At 43.3% G+C, this 18,374-nt stretch overlaps 9 non-coding genes and 2 pseudogenes across 9 annotated transcripts; all 11 read left to right on the top strand.

Annotated features, from left to right (window-relative positions):
- The first annotated feature begins 674 nt into the window (after positions 1–674).
- On the top strand, positions 675–865 carry LOC141240187 (U2 spliceosomal RNA). Its single transcript, XR_012305475.1, has one exon. It is a non-coding gene; the product is annotated as a U2 spliceosomal RNA (small nuclear RNA).
- Positions 866–1,974: 1,109 nt separating this feature from the next.
- Positions 1,975–2,090, top strand: LOC141240244 (U2 spliceosomal RNA; annotated as a pseudogene).
- Positions 2,091–2,615: 525 nt separating this feature from the next.
- On the top strand, positions 2,616–2,797 carry LOC141240205 (U2 spliceosomal RNA). The gene has a single exon (XR_012305492.1). It is a non-coding gene; the product is annotated as a U2 spliceosomal RNA (small nuclear RNA).
- A 6,227-nt stretch (positions 2,798–9,024) lies between these two features.
- On the top strand, positions 9,025–9,251 carry LOC141240236 (U2 spliceosomal RNA; annotated as a pseudogene).
- A 1,109-nt stretch (positions 9,252–10,360) lies between these two features.
- Positions 10,361–10,551, top strand: LOC141240175 (U2 spliceosomal RNA). Its single transcript, XR_012305463.1, has one exon. It is a non-coding gene; the product is annotated as a U2 spliceosomal RNA (small nuclear RNA).
- Positions 10,552–11,660: 1,109 nt separating this feature from the next.
- On the top strand, positions 11,661–11,851 carry LOC141240288 (U2 spliceosomal RNA). The gene has a single exon (XR_012305556.1). It is a non-coding gene; the product is annotated as a U2 spliceosomal RNA (small nuclear RNA).
- A 1,109-nt stretch (positions 11,852–12,960) lies between these two features.
- LOC141240287 (U2 spliceosomal RNA) lies at positions 12,961–13,151 on the top strand. Its single transcript, XR_012305555.1, has one exon. It is a non-coding gene; the product is annotated as a U2 spliceosomal RNA (small nuclear RNA).
- A 1,109-nt stretch (positions 13,152–14,260) lies between these two features.
- Positions 14,261–14,451, top strand: LOC141240173 (U2 spliceosomal RNA). Its single transcript, XR_012305461.1, has one exon. It is a non-coding gene; the product is annotated as a U2 spliceosomal RNA (small nuclear RNA).
- A 1,109-nt stretch (positions 14,452–15,560) lies between these two features.
- On the top strand, positions 15,561–15,751 carry LOC141240286 (U2 spliceosomal RNA). The gene has a single exon (XR_012305554.1). It is a non-coding gene; the product is annotated as a U2 spliceosomal RNA (small nuclear RNA).
- Positions 15,752–16,860: 1,109 nt separating this feature from the next.
- On the top strand, positions 16,861–17,051 carry LOC141240172 (U2 spliceosomal RNA). The gene has a single exon (XR_012305460.1). It is a non-coding gene; the product is annotated as a U2 spliceosomal RNA (small nuclear RNA).
- A 1,109-nt stretch (positions 17,052–18,160) lies between these two features.
- Positions 18,161–18,351, top strand: LOC141240177 (U2 spliceosomal RNA). Its single transcript, XR_012305465.1, has one exon. It is a non-coding gene; the product is annotated as a U2 spliceosomal RNA (small nuclear RNA).
- The last annotated feature ends 23 nt before the right edge of the window (positions 18,352–18,374 follow it).

Raw genomic sequence — 18,374 nt, 5'->3', positions numbered from 1 at the left:
ACTCTGCTGCGCTTAAAATTTCTTTTTTGGTTTGCTACAATGCCTTTTCTGAAACGTTGTCTCCCTCTGCTGGAACACTGACTTCTTTCAATTAATGCCTGCAGACTATAAAAGAGAACCCAACCCAAAAAGTTTGGTTGATTAGTCTGTGGCATTCTGTTAAACTGTTGCTTATGGCGGTCTCTGTGAGCTTCTCAGCGACATTCAGCCAGCCAGGTATCCTGCCTGCAGTAGATGGAATGTGGCAATGGAACGCTGGCTGCGCGTGTCATAATAGGCTCTGAGCCTTTATATACCTGCGCACAGCAGCAGCCACCTTCAGTCTGCTGCTGGACAGCCAGCAGCAGCAGGAGAGGTAAGTAATCAGCAGCCCTCCTGCTAAGGGTAGACAGCTGCTCGTTCCACCCCACCCCCCGCCTTAATTGGTTCTCCTCCCTTCCAACGGTGTTGAGGCGGGTGGGAACAGCAGGGGGTGAGGGTGCTGTGTTTAAAGAGGTGGAGTTATGCAGATCTAAAACGCGTGGATTGCAGCAGCAGCAAGCCGAAAAGTGCAGGCATGTAAGGGATCTAGAGGTTGACAACATGTCTTCTTAACGGGAGTCCAGGAGCTCATCTCCACAAATGGACTCTTCAGGATCCTTGGGTGGCTCCGTAGTTCGAAACCAATTCTGGTTATCGCTTCTCGGCCTTTTGGCTAAGATCAAGTGTAGTATCTGTTCTTATCAGTTTAATATCTGATACGTCCCCTATCTGGGGACCATATATTAAATGGATTTTTAGAACAGGGAGATGGAAAAAGAGCTTGCTCTGTCCACTCCACGCATTGACCTGGTATTGCGGTATCTCCAGGACCGGTGCACCCCTTCTTTAATGCAGTTTCTAAAATCAGAAAGTATTGAATTCAATGTTTTTTGTTCATTTTGCTTGTTTGTCGGATTTTGGGATGGACTCTTTGGCTTTGCTTTTCTTCTCCTCATTGGATTTTTCATGTTCAAAGTTGCAGAAGCCAGATGACAAGCTCATTTTGGTTCAACTTCAGCAACTGTGTATTGCATTGCCATGTAATGTAACGCAATGCTATCTTTCTAGCTCTCCCTCTTTACTTCCTTTTGGATAAACAGACATATTAGGCAAGCATTTTGGAGCTTTCACCTAAATAACTACAGGTGGTGAGATAAGCTGCACAATATAATTGACCTTTCAGTATATTGTTGCACACACACCATCTATTTAGCAAATGCCCTTGTTATCAACAGCAGCCTTTTAAACTCACCTGAGCTAACAGGTATGTGCGCTGGTTACTCTGCTGCGCTTAAAATTTCTTTTTTGGTTTGCTACAATGCCTTTTCTGAAACGTTGTCTCCCTCTGCTGGAACACTGACTTCTTTCAATTAATGCCTACAGACTATAAAAGAGAACCCAACCCAAAAAGTTTGGTTGATTAGTCTGTGGCATTCTGTTAAACTGTTGCTTATGGCGGTCTCTGTGAGCTTCTCAGCGACATTCAGCCAGCCAGGTATCCTGCCTGCAGTAGATGGAATGTGGCAATGGAACACTGGCTGCGCGTGTCATAATAGGCTCTGAGCCTTTATATACCTGCGCACAGCAGCAGCCACCTTCAGTCTGCTGCTGGACAGCCAGCAGCAGCAGGAGAGGTAAGTAATCAGCAGCCCTCCTGCTAAGGGTAGACAGCTGCTCGTTCCACCCCACCCCCCGCCTTAATTGGTTCTCCTCCCTTCCAACGGTGTTGAGGCGGGTGGGAACAGCAGGGGGTGAGGGTGCTGTGTTTAAAGAGGTGGAGTTATGCAGATCTAAAACGCGTGGATTGCAGCAGCAGCAAGCCGAAAAGTGCAGGCATGTAAGGGATCTAGAGGTTGACAACATGTCTTCTTAACGGGAGTCCAGGAGCTCATCTCCACAAATGGACTCTTCAGGATCCTTGGGTGGCTCCGTAGTTCGAAACCAATTCTGGTTATCGCTTCTCGGCCTTTTGGCTAAGATCAAGTGTAGTATCTTTTGAAAAGGCAGTTTTGTCCTTGGGCTGCCCTAGTAAATTGATGCATATTACACACTGGTTTGGTGCACTTGTTAGTACGCCAGGTGGCTCATAGAGTTATCTGATGGAAAACATGGCCCTCCAGGATCGAAGTCACTAGGCTGGGTAAGTGTGAGGGCTTTGGAGCAATGTGCCCCAGGAGTATTCGCCCTGGTGGGAGTCCAAGCTTACTGGGACTGGGAACCCCAGAAAGACTTGGCTTCGTAGCACGCCGCACCTTTGCCAATCATACTTTCTGAGCAACCCCCCCTATTCCTGGCCTCCGGGCTAGGAAGGGGAATTTTTATAAACCCGGTCGGAGGTCCGGTCAGCTTTGGGCTGAGAAACCAACACAGGCTCCAGCTCCACTAGGGTGGCAGCCAAGATGGAAGCTGGGAGCACGAAAACGGCTCTTCTCCGGCTTCGGCTAGGGAGAGCATCGGAGATTCCCTGACCCTCGCTGTGGCCTTCTGGCTCGGAGGGATGGGGATGGTTTATTGGGGACCCTCTCCTCCGGGAAGGGTCCACATGAATCCTCGCCTCGTGCGCTGTTTTGGTGTGACTTCGGTCACATTTTTCAGTGCCTTGGATGCAGCTTCAATCAAAAAATCTGTTCTTATCAGTTTAATATCTGATACGTCCCCTATCTGGGGACCATATATTAAATGGATTTTTAGAACAGGGAGATGGAAAAAGAGCTTGCTCTGTCCACTCCACGCATTGACCTGGTATTGCAGTATCTCCAGGACCGGTGCACCCCTTCTTTAATGCAGTTTCTAAAATCAGAAAGTATTGAATTCAATGTTTTTTGTTCATTTTGCTTGTTTGTCGGATTTTGGGATGGACTCTTTGGCTTTGCTTTTCTTCTCCTCATTGGATTTTTCATGTTCAAAGTTGCAGAAGCCAGATGACAAGCTCATTTTGGTTCAACTTCAGCAACTGTGCATTGCATTGCCATGTAATGTAACGCAATGCTATCTTTCTAGCTCTCCCTCTTTACTTCCTTTTGGATAAACAGACATATTAGGCAAGCATTTTGGAGCTTTCACCTAAATAACTACAGGTGGTGAGATAAGCTGCACAATATAATTGACCTTTCAGTATATTGTTGCACACACACCATCTATTTAGCAAATGCCCTTGTTATCAACAGCAGCCTTTTAAACTCACCTGAGCTAACAGGTATGTGCGCTGGTTACTCTGCTGCGCTTAAAATTTCTTTTTTGGTTTGCTACAATGCCTTTTCTGAAACGTTGTCTCCCTCTGCTGGAACACTGACTTCTTTCAATTAATGCCTGCAGACTATAAAAGAGAACCCAACCCAAAAAGTTTGGTTGATTAGTCTGTGGCATTCTGTTAAACTGTTGCTTATGGCGGTCTCTGTGAGCTTCTCAGCGACATTCAGCCAGCCAGGTATCCTGCCTGCAGTAGATGGAATGTGGCAATGGAACGCTGGCTGCGCGTGTCATAATAGGCTCTGAGCCTTTATATACCTGCGCACAGCAGCAGCCACCTTCAGTCTGCTGCTGGACAGCCAGCAGCAGCAGGAGAGGTAAGTAATCAGCAGCCCTCCTGCTAAGGGTAGACAGCTGCTCGTTCCACCCCACCCCCCGCCTTAATTGGTTCTCCTCCCTTCCAACGGTGTTGAGGCGGGTGGGAACAGCAGGGGGTGAGGGTGCTGTGTTTAAAGAGGTGGAGTTATGCAGATCTAAAACGCATGGATTGCAGCAGCAGCAAGCCGAAAAGTGCAGGCATGTAAGGGATCTAGAGGTTGACAACATGTCTTCTTAACGGGAGTCCAGGAGCTCATCTCCACAAATGGACTCTTCAGGATCCTTGGGTGGCTCCGTAGTTCGAAACCAATTCTGGTTATCGCTTCTCGGCCTTTTGGCACGATCCTTGTGATTGGTGTCAGGAGGCAGGTTCGTGATCACTGGAATTCTTTCTCGGCCTTTTCCGATTGGAACTGCTGCTATTGGGAAGGAAGGAAGGTGTTTCTCGTACCTTTCGGCGTGGAAGGAATTCTGGATCGTGGAGGAGGATTTCTTCAGGACTGGAGTTCTGGACGCTGCTGAACAGAAGGGATCGAGTCTGGTGCTGTTATTTTTGGACGTCATCGGGCTTTCTTTTGAATTTTCTCTGTGTGGAAATGGAGATGAATTTGGATCAGGACGATGCCTACATGAAGGACACCATCCGGTTTGTGGTGAGTGTGGAATTTAGGCAAGTTAAAAACTTGGACTTTTTGTACAGGAAAGTCTTTACTCCTATCTTGCATATCAGCAAGGATGAGTACTTTTGTGTTCAGTCATTTTCTAACAGAGGAGTACACGATGTGACTTTGAGAGGTGCTGGTGTATGTGAGAGGGTTTTTTCCAGTTTTAGATATGCTGCAGCCTGTGAGCATAGTGAGGTATTGGAAGGAATTTCAGCCACGCCTCGCTTTCAATTTGATCAAAGGATGCTAACAATACATATGTATAACCCTTTCATATCTGATGAGCAAGTGACTTCATACTTAAGAAGGTTTTGCTCCGTATTAATTATGAAAAAACGTTGTACGACTGGTTTTGGGGCCTGGAACGGCAAGAGACTGTATCAGGTCGTTTTTAAAAAGGACCCGTCAGTGGAGGGGGGTGTCTTAAGACCCCCACCAGTCGTGTTCATAAATAGAGATAGAGGCTTTTTGTTTTTTTCTAATATGCCACCATATTGTAAACGATGTCGGAAATATGGCCATATGGATGAAAATTGCGCCCCTTGTGAAGTATGTTCTGGCCCGGTTCATCAGGCGAGAGAGTGCCCAATGCAAGCCAGGCAAACATCTGAGGCTGATGCTGAAGATAAACAAGGGGATGGTGGGCAGATGGAGGATGGAGGATCAGAAAGTTCTTCTAATGTGGCGCAGGAAGTAGAGGTTCTGGCACCTCTAAGTAATAGAGAAAAAAGAGAAGAGAGGAAGAAAGCTGAAGAAAAGAAGAAAGAAGAAAGGAAGAAGGAAGAAAAGAAGAAGGAAGTAAAGAAGAAGGAAGAAAAGAAGAAGGAAGACAAGAAGAAGGAAGACAAGAAGAAAGAAGATAAAAAGAAAGAAGGAGAGAGGAAAGAAGATGGAAGAGAGGAAGGAACATTGGAAGAGGAAAAGGAGGGGCAACAAGGTATTGTGGATACAGTTGCTGCTCTGGCGGTATTATCAGAGATGTCGTCAGGGATTCCTTGTGCCCAGGAAAATATGGACTTAAGTTCAAAATCTTTGAAAAGGAGTACATGGGAAGAAGAGCAACAGGAGATCATGGAGGACTTGGGTGGGAAAAAATCTCGTGGTGACGCGTCTTCTTTGTTTGGGGATGTATCTCCCTCAAGTTCTTCTGATCAAGAATCCTTAATTGTGGATGTGAAATCACCTTTGGTAGATGAGGGCGGAGGGATTAGCCCTGGGCCTATTACTAGAAGATGATTACTGTTGTATCCCTGAATGTTCAGGGGTTGAACAATTTATACAAACGCACTGCATTATATGATTTTTTGAATAATGAGAAATGCGATTTTATTTTTTTACAAGAATGTAATTTAGAAAGGAAAATGAGCTATGAATATTTACGTGGAATATGGAAGGGTAACATGGTTTTTTCTGGTGGGAATGAATTGAAAAGTGATGGGGTGGGTTTTTTGTGCTCTAGTGAGTGGGAGGTGGTGAAGTATGAGGAAATTTACCCTGGTCGTATTCTATGTGTAGAAGTAATGAGGGAGGGTAAAAGGGTGCGTTGTTTTAATATTTATGCTCATACTGAGAAAAATCAAAGATTACATTTATTCGAGATTTTACAGCTTTTTTTATCAGGTGCGGATCCGATTTTAATTGGTGGGGATTTTAACTGCCAGTTAAATAATGTACGGGTTGGGTCGGTAACCTGCCTTAAGAACATAATTTCTGCCTTCAGTTTAAAGGATGCATGGGCTATGGATGGTAGTAAAAAAGAATTTGAAGTTACGTGGTCAAACAGAGGTTTTACGTCTAGGATTGATCACTTTTTTATGTCTGATTCTTTTAAATGTTCCTCTTTTAAGACAAGTATTAATCCTTTTTCGGATCATAAGTTATTGGGATGCACTTTAGCAATAGACCCTTGCGGTAAGAAAAAACCTTCGCATTGGAAACTGAATGTTTCTTTATTACAGGGGGAGAATTTTAAAGAAGACTTTAAGGTTTTTTATAATGAATTAAAACTTAACAAAAAGGGTTTTAAGTGTATTTTAGACTGGTGGGATTTTATGAAGGGTAAGATCAGAACCTTCTTTGTTAAATTGGGAAAGAGGAAAGCGTATGAGAAAAGGCAGTTTTATGATGCGTTAAATGCTAATTTGCAGTGTTATTATTATTTTCAAAACAATGGAGTTAATATGGACAGCAGTATTAGTGAGGTAAAGGAGAAAATTCAGAATGCACTAAAAGAGAAGGGAAAAGAAATCATCTTCAACTCTAGGGTAAAGGTCCTGGATGAGGATGAGAAATGCACTAAGTTTTTCTTTAAAAAAATATGTGGAAAAAAGGATTTTATTGAGGTCTTAGAGGGTGAGGTGAGCCCAGAGGGGAAAGCATTGCAGGCCAAAATGTTTTATGATGATCTGTTTTCTCGAAAAAAGATTGATGAATCATTGAAAAACCATTTTTTAGAGGTTCTGGATAAAGCTCTTAGTGAGGAAGAAAAATTACTTTTATCTAGGGAGTTTACTAAGGAGGAGATATTTAATACTATTTGCACTTTACAAAATCAGAAGACACCAGGTGTGGATGGCCTCCCTGTGGAGTTTTACAGGGTTGTGTGGGATATTATAGGGGAAGATTTTTATGAGTTGTTTTTAGAAGTGGAGTCCTCTTTTAATATTCCCAAGTCATGGGCAGAAGGCCTTATTGTTTTATTATATAAAAAAGGAGGAAAAGAACTGATTAAAAATTGGAGGCCTATTACGCTGCTAAATACAGACTATAAAGTATATGCAAAACTATTGGCCAATAGATTAAAGAGTGTGATAGGGTCGGTTATTGAGGTGGATCAGTCTTGTGCAGTCCCGAATCGTAAGATTACCGACACGCTAATCTTACTGAGAGATATAATATGGGATGTGGCTGATAGGAAGCAGGACTTGGCCCTTGTTTCCCTTGATTTTGAGAAGGCATATGATAGGGTTGCTCATGAGTTTTTATTTGCCGTTTTAAAAAAAATAGGATGTCCTGGTGTTTTTATTGAACGTATTAAATGTCTGTATAAGTTATGTTTTAGTAAGATTTCTATTAATGGTTTTTTATCGGAAAATATTAATATTAATTGTGGGGTTAAGCAGGGGTGCCCCCTGTCGCCTATACTTTTCATTTGTGCAATAGAACCCCTTTTAACTGCTTTTAGGAAAGATAAAGTTATTAATGGCTTTTTTATTCCTGGCAGTAGGAATGACCAAGTGAAGGTTTTAGCTTATATGGATGATGTGTCAGTTTTAGTGCGGGACATTAAGAGTCTTCATAGAGTTTTAAGGACAGTTGTGTGGTTTGGTGGAGCATCTGGTTTTAAAATAAATTTAGAAAAATCAGGTGTTTTAACTATGGGTAAATTTCTTTTAAATTCGGATTGCATGCTGATGAGAGTAATGGAAATTAAAGTTTTAGGGGTATTTTTTACAGAGACATGTGGGAATGTGAGGAATTGGGAGTCCCTGCTTGAAAGGGTAAGGAAAAAGATTGATTTTTGGAACTTGAGAAGTTTAACAATGGAAGGCAAAATCTTGATAATAAAGCAGGTCTTACTTCCGATAATTTTATACATTTCAACTGTTTTTATACCTCCTATTAATGTAATGAAAAAGATAATTAAGTTATGTTTTAATTTCCTATGGAAGTCAAAAATGGAAAGGGTAAAAAGGGAAGAGTTGTACAAAATTAAAGGGAAAGGAGGGAAAGGCTTCCCAGACATCAGAACCTTCATTTATGCCAAGTATTTAGCTAATTGCATATGCACTTTATTAGGACCAGTTTCTAGGCTGAAAACCTTTTTAACATACAATTTGGTTTTTTTTATTAGGAAATACAAATGGTTACAAATGCATTTGGATCGGCCATATAAGTTTATGCCATCTGGGAATTATATTATTTTAGAAAGAATTCTGAGGGATTTTAAATTAATGAATATGGATCTTAAAATACTTGGAAATCATAAGAACATTTTAAAAGTCTTAGAAAGCAGGGTGATAGCTAGTCCGGTAGAGCGATTTTCCGATAATGTTGTAGATAAAATTTGGATTAATGCAAATTTTAAGTGTTTGACTAATGAACACAAGGACTTAATATGGTGTAGTATTAAAGACTGTCTGCCAACTCGAGATTTCCAATATAGAAGAGGATTGGTACGGTTTGAAAAATGCCCAAGACGTAAATGTGCTGCTGGCGAAACAGCTATGCACATTTTTTGGAACTGTTGTTATGCGCAATTAGTATGGAGAAAGATTAGTAATTTAGTTAAAGCTCTAAGTGGTGTTAATTTTCTAGATTTTAATAGGATTTTTTACGGGTTGGGTGTCAAGGATGAAGTGTTCAAGGTTGTATGGATAATTTTATCTTGTGTGAAAATGGCGCTTTGGAAAACTCGGAATATTTTGATTTTTAAACATAAGGAAGTATCGGTACAAGAATGTATTAAGTTATGCCTAAGTTATATGTTTTTATATTTCTGGAGAGATAAGGTGTTGTTTGGTGATAAAAAAGCTAATGAAATTTGGAAGCAAAAAGATTGGAATGTACTTACCTTGTGATGTTCTTGTTGCACCATATGTACCCCCCTGTAAAAAATGGAAATTCTAAAGTTAAAAGGAAAATAAACTGGAATATGGAAAATAATATAAGCTGTAAATTTACAACAACAAAAAAAGGAAAAAAAAAAAAAAAAGATCCAGTTTGCTATCTACAATGAGGAAACTTTTAAGTTTGAAACGATTTTAACATGATGACTTGTGATGGTGGACTTAAAGATCTGAGTAGAAAGAAAAAAAAAAAAAAAAAAAAAAAAAAAAAAAAAAATCTGTTCTTATCAGTTTAATATCTGATACGTCCCCTATCTGGGGACCATATATTAAATGGATTTTTAGAACAGGGAGATGGAAAAAGAGCTTGCTCTGTCCACTCCACGCATTGACCTGGTATTGCAGTATCTCCAGGACCGGTGCACCCCTTCTTTAATGCAGTTTCTAAAATCAGAAAGTATTGAATTCAATGTTTTTTGTTCATTTTGCTTGTTTGTCGGATTTTGGGATGGACTCTTTGGCTTTGCTTTTCTTCTCCTCATTGGATTTTTCATGTTCAAAGTTGCAGAAGCCAGATGACAAGCTCATTTTGGTTCAACTTCAGCAACTGTGCATTGCATTGCCATGTAATGTAACGCAATGCTATCTTTCTAGCTCTCCCTCTTTACTTCCTTTTGGATAAACAGACATATTAGGCAAGCATTTTGGAGCTTTCACCTAAATAACTACAGGTGGTGAGATAAGCTGCACAATATAATTGACCTTTCAGTATATTGTTGCACACACACCATCTATTTAGCAAATGCCCTTGTTATCAACAGCAGCCTTTTAAACTCACCTGAGCTAACAGGTATGTGCGCTGGTTACTCTGCTGCGCTTAAAATTTCTTTTTTGGTTTGCTACAATGCCTTTTCTGAAACGTTGTCTCCCTCTGCTGGAACACTGACTTCTTTCAATTAATGCCTGCAGACTATAAAAGAGAACCCAACCCAAAAAGTTTGGTTGATTAGTCTGTGGCATTCTGTTAAACTGTTGCTTATGGCGGTCTCTTTGAGCTTCTCAGCGACATTCAGCCAGCCAGGTATCCTGCCTGCAGTAGATGGAATGTGGCAATGGAACGCTGGCTGCGCGTGTCATAATAGGCTCTGAGCCTTTATATACCTGCGCACAGCAGCAGCCACCTTCAGTCTGCTGCTGGACAGCCAGCAGCAGCAGGAGAGGTAAGTAATCAGCAGCCCTCCTGCTAAGGGTAGACAGCTGCTCGTTCCACCCCACCCCCCGCCTTAATTGGTTCTCCTCCCTTCCAACGGTGTTGAGGCGGGTGGGAACAGCAGGGGGTGAGGGTGCTGTGTTTAAAGAGGTGGAGTTATGCAGATCTAAAACGCGTGGATTGCAGCAGCAGCAAGCCGAAAAGTGCAGGCATGCAAGGGATCTAGAGGTTGACAACATGTCTTCTTAACGGGAGTCCAGGAGCTCATCTCCACAAATGGACTCTTCAGGATCCTTGGGTGGCTCCGTAGTTCGAAACCAATTCTGGTTATCGCTTCTCGGCCTTTTGGCTAAGATCAAGTGTAGTATCTGTTCTTATCAGTTTAATATCTGATACGTCCCCTATCTGGGGACCATATATTAAATGGATTTTTAGAACAGGGAGATGGAAAAAGAGCTTGCTCTGTCCACTCCACGCATTGACCTGGTATTGCAGTTTCTCCAGGACCGGTGCACCCCTTCTTTAATGCAGTTTCTAAAATCAGAAAGTATTGAATTCAATGTTTTTTGTTCATTTTGCTTGTTTGTCGGATTTTGGGATGGACTCTTTGGCTTTGCTTTTCTTCTCCTCATTGGATTTTTCATGTTCAAAGTTGCAGAAGCCAGATGACAAGCTCATTTTGGTTCAACTTCAGCAACTGTGCATTGCATTGCCATGTAATGTAACGCAATGCTATCTTTCTAGCTCTCCCTCTTTACTTCCTTTTGGATAAACAGACATATTAGGCAAGCATTTTGGAGCTTTCACCTAAATAACTACAGGTGGTGAGATAAGCTGCACAATATAATTGACCTTTCAGTATATTGTTGCACACACACCATCTATTTAGCAAATGCCCTTGTTATCAACAGCAGCCTTTTAAACTCACCTGAGCTAACAGGTATGTGCGCTGGTTACTCTGCTGCGCTTAAAATTTCTTTTTTGGTTTGCTACAATGCCTTTTCTGAAACGTTGTCTCCCTCTGCTGTAACACTGACTTCTTTCAATTAATGCCTGCAGACTATAAAAGAGAACCCAACCCAAAAAGTTTGGTTGATTAGTCTGTGGCATTCTGTTAAACTGTTGCTTATGGCGGTCTCTGTGAGCTTCTCAGCGACATTCAGCCAGCCAGGTATCCTGCCTGCAGTAGATGGAATGTGGCAATGGAACGCTGGCTGCGCGTGTCATAATAGGCTCTGAGCCTTTATATACCTGCGCACAGCAGCAGCCACCTTCAGTCTGCTGCTGGACAGCCAGCAGCAGCAGGAGAGGTAAGTAATCAGCAGCCCTCCTGCTAAGGGTAGACAGCTGCTCGTTCCACCCCACCCCCCGCCTTAATTGGTTCTCCTCCCTTCCAACGGTGTTGAGGCGGGTGGGAACAGCAGGGGGTGAGGGTGCTGTCTTTAAAGAGGTGGAGTTATACAGATCTAAAAAGCGTGGATTGCAGCAGCAGCAAGCCGAAAAGTGCAGGCATGTAAGGGATCTAGAGGTTGACAACATGTCTTCTTAACGGGAGTCCAGGAGCTCATCTCCACAAATGGACTCTTCAGGATCCTTGGGTGGCTCCGTAGTTCGAAACCAATTCTGGTTATCGCTTCTCGGCCTTTTGGCTAAGATCAAGTGTAGTATCTGTTCTTATCAGTTTAATATCTGATACGTCCCCTATCTGGGGACCATATATTAAATGGATTTTTAGAACAGGGAGATGGAAAAAGAGCTTGCTCTGTCCACTCCACGCATTGACCTGGTATTGCAGTATCTCCAGGACCGGTGCACCCCTTCTTTAATGCAGTTTCTAAAATCAGAAAGTATTGAATTCAATGTTTTTTGTTCATTTTGCTTGTTTGTCGGATTTTGGGATGGACTCTTTGGCTTTGCTTTTCTTCTCCTCATTGGATTTTTCATGTTCAAAGTTGCAGAAGCCAGATGACAAGCTCATTTTGGTTCAACTTCAGCAACTGTGCATTGCATTGCCATGTAATGTAACGCAATGCTATCTTTCTAGCTCTCCCTCTTTACTTCCTTTTGGATAAACAGACATATTAGGCAAGCATTTTGGAGCTTTCACCTAAATAACTACAGGTGGTGAGATAAGCTGCACAATATAATTGACCTTTCAGTATATTGTTGCACACACACCATCTATTTAGCAAATGCCCTTGTTATCAACAGCAGCCTTTTAAACTCACCTGAGCTAACAGGTATGTGCGCTGGTTACTCTGCTGCGCTTAAAATTTCTTTTTTGGTTTGCTACAATGCCTTTTCTGAAACGTTGTCTCCCTCTGCTGGAACACTGACTTCTTTCAATTAATGCCTGCAGACTATAAAAGAGAACCCAACCCAAAAAGTTTGGTTGATTAGTCTGTGGCATTCTGTTAAACTGTTGCTTATGGCGGTCTCTGTGAGCTTCTCAGCGACATTCAGCCAGCCAGGTATCCTGCCTGCAGTAGATGGAATGTGGCAATGGAACGCTGGCTGCGCGTGTCATAATAGGCTCTGAGCCTTTATATACCTGCGCACAGCAGCAGCCACCTTCAGTCTGCTGCTGGACAGCCAGCAGCAGCAGGAGAGGTAAGTAATCAGCAGCCCTCCTGCTAAGGGTAGACAGCTGCTCGTTCCACCCCACCCCCCGCCTTAATTGGTTCTCCTCCCTTCCAACGGTGTTGAGGCGGGTGGGAACAGCAGGGGGTGAGGGTGCTGTGTTTAAAGAGGTGGAGTTATGCAGATCTAAAACGCGTGGATTGCAGCAGCAGCAAGCCGAAAAGTGCAGGCATGTAAGGGATCTAGAGGTTGACAACATGTCTTCTTAACGGGAGTCCAGGAGCTCATCTCCACAAATGGACTCTTCAGGATCCTTGGGTGGCTCCGTAGTTCGAAACCAATTCTGGTTATCGCTTCTCGGCCTTTTGGCTAAGATCAAGTGTAGTATCTGTTCTTATCAGTTTAATATCTGATACGTCCCCTATCTGGGGACCATATATTAAATGGATTTTTAGAACAGGGAGATGGAAAAAGAGCTTGCTCTGTCCACTCCACGCATTGACCTGGTATTGCAGTATCTCCAGGACCGGTGCACCCCTTCTTTAATGCAGTTTCTAAAATCAGAAAGTATTGAATTCAATGTTTTTTGTTCATTTTTCTTGTTTGTCGGATTTTGGGATGGACTCTTTGGCTTTGCTTTTCTTCTCCTCATTGGATTTTTCATGTTCAAAGTTGCAGAAGCCAGATGACAAGCTAATTTTGGTTCAACTTCAGCAACTGTGCATTGCATTGCCATGTAATGTAACGCAATGCTATCTTTCTAGCTCTCCCTCTTTACTTCCTTTTGGATAAACAGACATATTAGGCAAGCATTTTGGAGCTTTCACCTAAATAACTACAGGTGGTGAGATAAGCTGCACAATATAATTGACCTTTCAGTATATTGTTGCACACACACCATCTATTTAGCAAATGCCCTTGTTATCAACAGCAGCCTTTTAAACTCACCTGAGCTAACAGGTATGTGCGCTGGTTACTCTGCTGCGCTTAAAATTTATTTTTTGGTTTGCTACAATGCCTTTTCTGAAACGTTGTCTCCCTCTGCTGGAACACTGACTTCTTTCAATTAATGCCTGCAGACTATAAAAGAGAACCCAACCCAAAAAGTTTGGTTGATTAGTCTGTGGCATTCTGTTAAACTGTTGCTTATGGCGGTCTCTTTGAGCTTCTCAGCGACATTCAGCCAGCCAGGTATCCTGCCTGCAGTAGATGGAATGTGGCAATGGAACGCTGGCTGCGCGTGTCATAATAGGCTCTGAGCCTTTATATACCTGCGCACAGCAGCAGCCACCTTCAGTCTGCTGCTGGACAGCCAGCAGCAGCAGGAGAGGTAAGTAATTAGCAGCCCTCCTGCTAAGGGTAGACAGCTGCTCGTTCCACCCCACCCCCCGCCTTAATTGGTTCTCCTCCCTTCCAACGGTGTTGAGGCGGGTGGGAACAGCAGGGGGTGAGGGTGCTGTGTTTAAAGAGGTGGAGTTATGCAGATCTAAAACGCGTGGATTGCAGCAGCAGCAAGCCGAAAAGTGCAGGCATGCAAGGGATCTAGAGGTTGACAACATGTCTTCTTAACGGGAGTCCAGGAGCTCATCTCCACAAATGGACTCTTCAGGATCCTTGGGTGGCTCCGTAGTTCGAAACCAATTCTGGTTATCGCTTCTCGGCCTTTTGGCTAAGATCAAGTGTAGTATCTGTTCTTATCAGTTTAATATCTGATACGTCCCCTATCTGGGGACCATATATTAAATGGATTTTTAGAACAGGGAGATGGAAAAAGAGCTTGCTCTGTCCACTCCACGCATTGACCTGGTATTGCAGTTTCTCCAGGACCGGTGCACCCCTTCTTTAATGCAGTTTCTAAAATCAGAAAGTATTGAATTCAATGTTTTTTGTTCATTTTGCTTGTTTGTCGGATTTTGGGATGGACTCTTTGGCTTTGCTTTTCTTCTCCTCATTGGATTTTTCATGTTCAAAGTTGCAGAAGCCAGATGACAAGCTCATTTTGGTTCAACTTCAGCAACTGTGCATTGCATTGCCATGTAATGTAACGCAATGCTATCTTTCTAGCTCTCCCTCTTTACTTCCTTTTGGATAAACAGACATATTAGGCAAGCATTTTGGAGCTTTCACCTAAATAACTACAGGTGGTGAGATAAGCTGCACAATATAATTGACCTTTCAGTATATTGTTGCACACACACCATCTATTTAGCAAATGCCCTTGTTATCAACAGCAGCCTTTTAAACTCACCTGAGCTAACAGGTATGTGCGCTGGTTACTCTGCTGCGCTTAAAATTTCTTTTTTGGTTTGCTACAATGCCTTTTCTGAAACGTTGTCTCCCTCTGCTGGAACACTGACTTCTTTCAATTAATGCCTGCAGACTATAAAAGAGAACCCAACCCAAAAAGTTTGGTTGATTAGTCTGTGGCATTCTGTTAAACTGTTGCTTATGGCGGTCTCTGTGAGCTTCTCAGCGACATTCAGCCAGCCAGGTATCCTGCCTGCAGTAGATGGAATGTGGCAATGGAACGCTGGCTGCGCGTGTCATAATAGGCTCTGAGCCTTTATATACCTGCGCACAGCAGCAGCCACCTTCAGTCTGCTGCTGGACAGCCAGCAGCAGCAGGAGAGGTAAGTAATCAGCAGCCCTCCTGCTAAGGGTAGACAGCTGCTCGTTCCACCCCACCCCCCGCCTTAATTGGTTCTCCTCCCTTCCAACGGTGTTGAGGCGGGTGGGAACAGCAGGGGGTGAGGGTGCTGTGTTTAAAGAGGTGGAGTTATGCAGATCTAAAACGCGTGGATTGCAGCAGCAGCAAGCCAAAAAGTGCAGGCATGTAAGGGATCTAGAGGTTGACAACATGTCTTCTTAACGGGAGTCCAGGAGCTCATCTCCACAAATGGACTCTTCAGGATCCTTGGGTGGCTCCGTAGTTCGAAACCAATTCTGGTTATCGCTTCTCGGCCTTTTGGCTAAGATCAAGTGTAGTATCTGTTCTTATCAGTTTAATATCTGATACGTCCCCTATCTGGGGACCATATATTAAATGGATTTTTAGAACAGGGAGATGGAAAAAGAGCTTGCTCTGTCCACTCCACGCATTGACCTGGTATTGCAGTATCTCCAGGACCGGTGCACCCCTTCTTTAATGCAGTTTCTAAAATCAGAAAGAATTGAATTCAATGTTTTTTGTTCATTTTGCTTGTTTGTCGGATTTTGGGATGGACTCTTTGGCTTTGCTTTTCTTCTCCTCATTGGATTTTTCATGTTCAAAGTTGCAGAAGCCAGATTACAAGCTCATTTTGGTTCAACTTCAGCAACTGTGCATTGCATTGCCATGTAATGTAATGAAATGCTATCTTTCTAGCTCTCCCTTTTTACTTCCTTTTGGATAAACAGACATATTAGGCAAGCATTTTGGAGCTTTCACCTAAATAACTACAGGTGGTGAGATAAGCTGCACAATATAATTGACCTTTCAGTATATTGTTGCACACACACCATCTATTTAGCAAATGCCCTTGTTATCAACAGCAGCCTTTTAAACTCACCTGAGCTAACAGGTATGTGCGCTGGTTACTCTGCTGCGCTTAAAATTTCTTTTTTGGTTTGCTACAATGCCTTTTCTGAAACGTTGTCTCCCTCTGCTGGAACACTGACTTCTTTCAATTAATGCCTGCAGACTATAAAAGAGAACCCAACCCAAAAAGTTTGGTTGATTAGTCTGTGGCATTCTGTTAAACTGTTGCTTATGGCGGTCTCTTTGAGCTTCTCAGCGACATTCAGCCAGCCAGGTATCCTGCCTGCAGTAGATGGAATGTGGCAATGGAACGCTGGCTGCGCGTGTCATAATAGGCTCTGAGCTTTTATATACCTGCGCACAGCAGCAGCCACCTTCAGTCTGCTGCTGGACAGCCAGCAGCAGCAGGAGAGGTAAGTAATTAGCAGCCCTCCTGCTAAGGGTAGACAGCTGCTCGTTCCACCCCACCCCCCGCCTTAATTGGTTCTCCTCCCTTCCAACGGTGTTGAGGCGGGTGGGAACAGCAGGGGGTGAGGGTGCTGTGTTTAAAGAGGTGGAGTTATGCAGATCTAAAACGCGTGGATTGCAGCAGCAGCAAGCCGAAAAGTGCAGGCATGCAAGGGATCTAGAGGTTGACAACATGTCTTCTTAACGGGAGTCCAGGAGCTCATCTCCACAAATGGACTCTTCAGGATCCTTGGGTGGCTCCGTAGTTCGAAACCAATTCTGGTTATCGCTTCTCGGCCTTTTGGCTAAGATCAAGTGTAGTATCTGTTCTTATCAGTTTAATATCTGATACGTCCCCTATCTGGGGACCATATATTAAATGGATTTTTAGAACAGGGAGATGGAAAAAGAGCTTGCTCTGTCCACTCCACGCATTGACCTGGTATTGCAGTTTCTCCAGGACCGGTGCACCCCTTCTTTAATGCAGTTTCTAAAATCAGAAAGTATTGAATTCAATGTTTTTTGTTCATTTTGCTTGTTTGTCGGATTTTGGGATGGACTCTTTGGCTTTGCTTTTCTTCTCCTCATTGGATTTTTCATGTTCAAAGTTGCAGAAGCCAGATGACAAGCTCATTTTGGTTCAACTTCAGCAACTGTGCATTGCATTGCCATGTAATGTAACGCAATGCTATCTTTCTAGCTCTCCCTCTTTACTTCCTTTTGGATAAACAGACATATTAGGCAAGCATTTTGGAGCTTTCACCTAAATAACTACAGGTGGTGAGATAAGCTGCACAATATAATTGACCTTTCAGTATATTGTTGCACACACACCATCTATTTAGCAAATGCCCTTGTTATCAACAGCAGCCTTTTAAACTCACCTGAGCTAACAGGTATGTGCGCTGGTTACTCTGCTGCGCTTAAAATTTCTTTTTTGGTTTGCTACAATGCCTTTTCTGAAACGTTGTCTCCCTCTGCTGGAACACTGACTTCTTTCAATTAATGCCTGCAGACTATAAAAGAGAACCCAACCCAAAAAGTTTGGTTGATTAGTCTGTGGCATTCTGTTAAACTGTTGCTTATGGCGGTCTCTGTGAGCTTCTCAGCGACATTCAGCCAGCCAGGTATCCTGCCTGCAGTAGATGGAATGTGGCAATGGAACGCTGGCTGCGCGTGTCATAATAGGCTCTGAGCCTTTATATACCTGCGCACAGCAGCAGCCACCTTCAGTCTGCTGCTGGACAGCCAGCAGCAGCAGGAGAGGTAAGTAATCAGCAGCCCTCCTGCTAAGGGTAAACAGCTGCTCGTTCCACCCCACCCCCCGCCTTAATTGGTTCTCCTCCCTTCCAACGGTGTTGAGGCGGGTGGGAACAGCAGGGGGTGAGGGTGCTGTGTTTAAAGAGGTGGAGTTATGCAGATCTAAAACGCGTGGATTGCAGCAGCAGCAAGCCGAAAAGTGCAGGCATGTAAGGGATCTAGAGGTTGACAACATGTCTTCTTAACGGGAGTCCAGGAGCTCATCTCCACAAATGGACTCTTCAGGATCCTTGGGTGGCTCCGTAGTTCGAAACCAATTCTGGTTATCGCTTCTCGGCCTTTTGGCTAAGATCAAGTGTAGTATCTGTTCTTATCAGTTTAATATCTGATACGTCCCCTATCTGGGGACCATATATTAAATGGATTTTTAGAACAGGGAGATGGAAAAAGAGCTTGCTCTGTCCACTCCACGCATTGACCTGGTATTGCAGTATCTCCAGGACTGGTGCACCCCTTCTTTAATGCAGTTTCTAAAATCA

Source organism: Phyllobates terribilis, unplaced genomic scaffold (genome assembly GCF_046119375.1).
Source record: "Phyllobates terribilis strain yellow unplaced genomic scaffold, ASM4611937v1 Scaffold_801__1_contigs__length_655404, whole genome shotgun sequence".
In the NCBI taxonomy this organism is placed as follows: domain Eukaryota; kingdom Metazoa; phylum Chordata; class Amphibia; order Anura; family Dendrobatidae; genus Phyllobates; species Phyllobates terribilis.
This window is presented reverse-complemented; position numbering and strand designations above follow the sequence as displayed.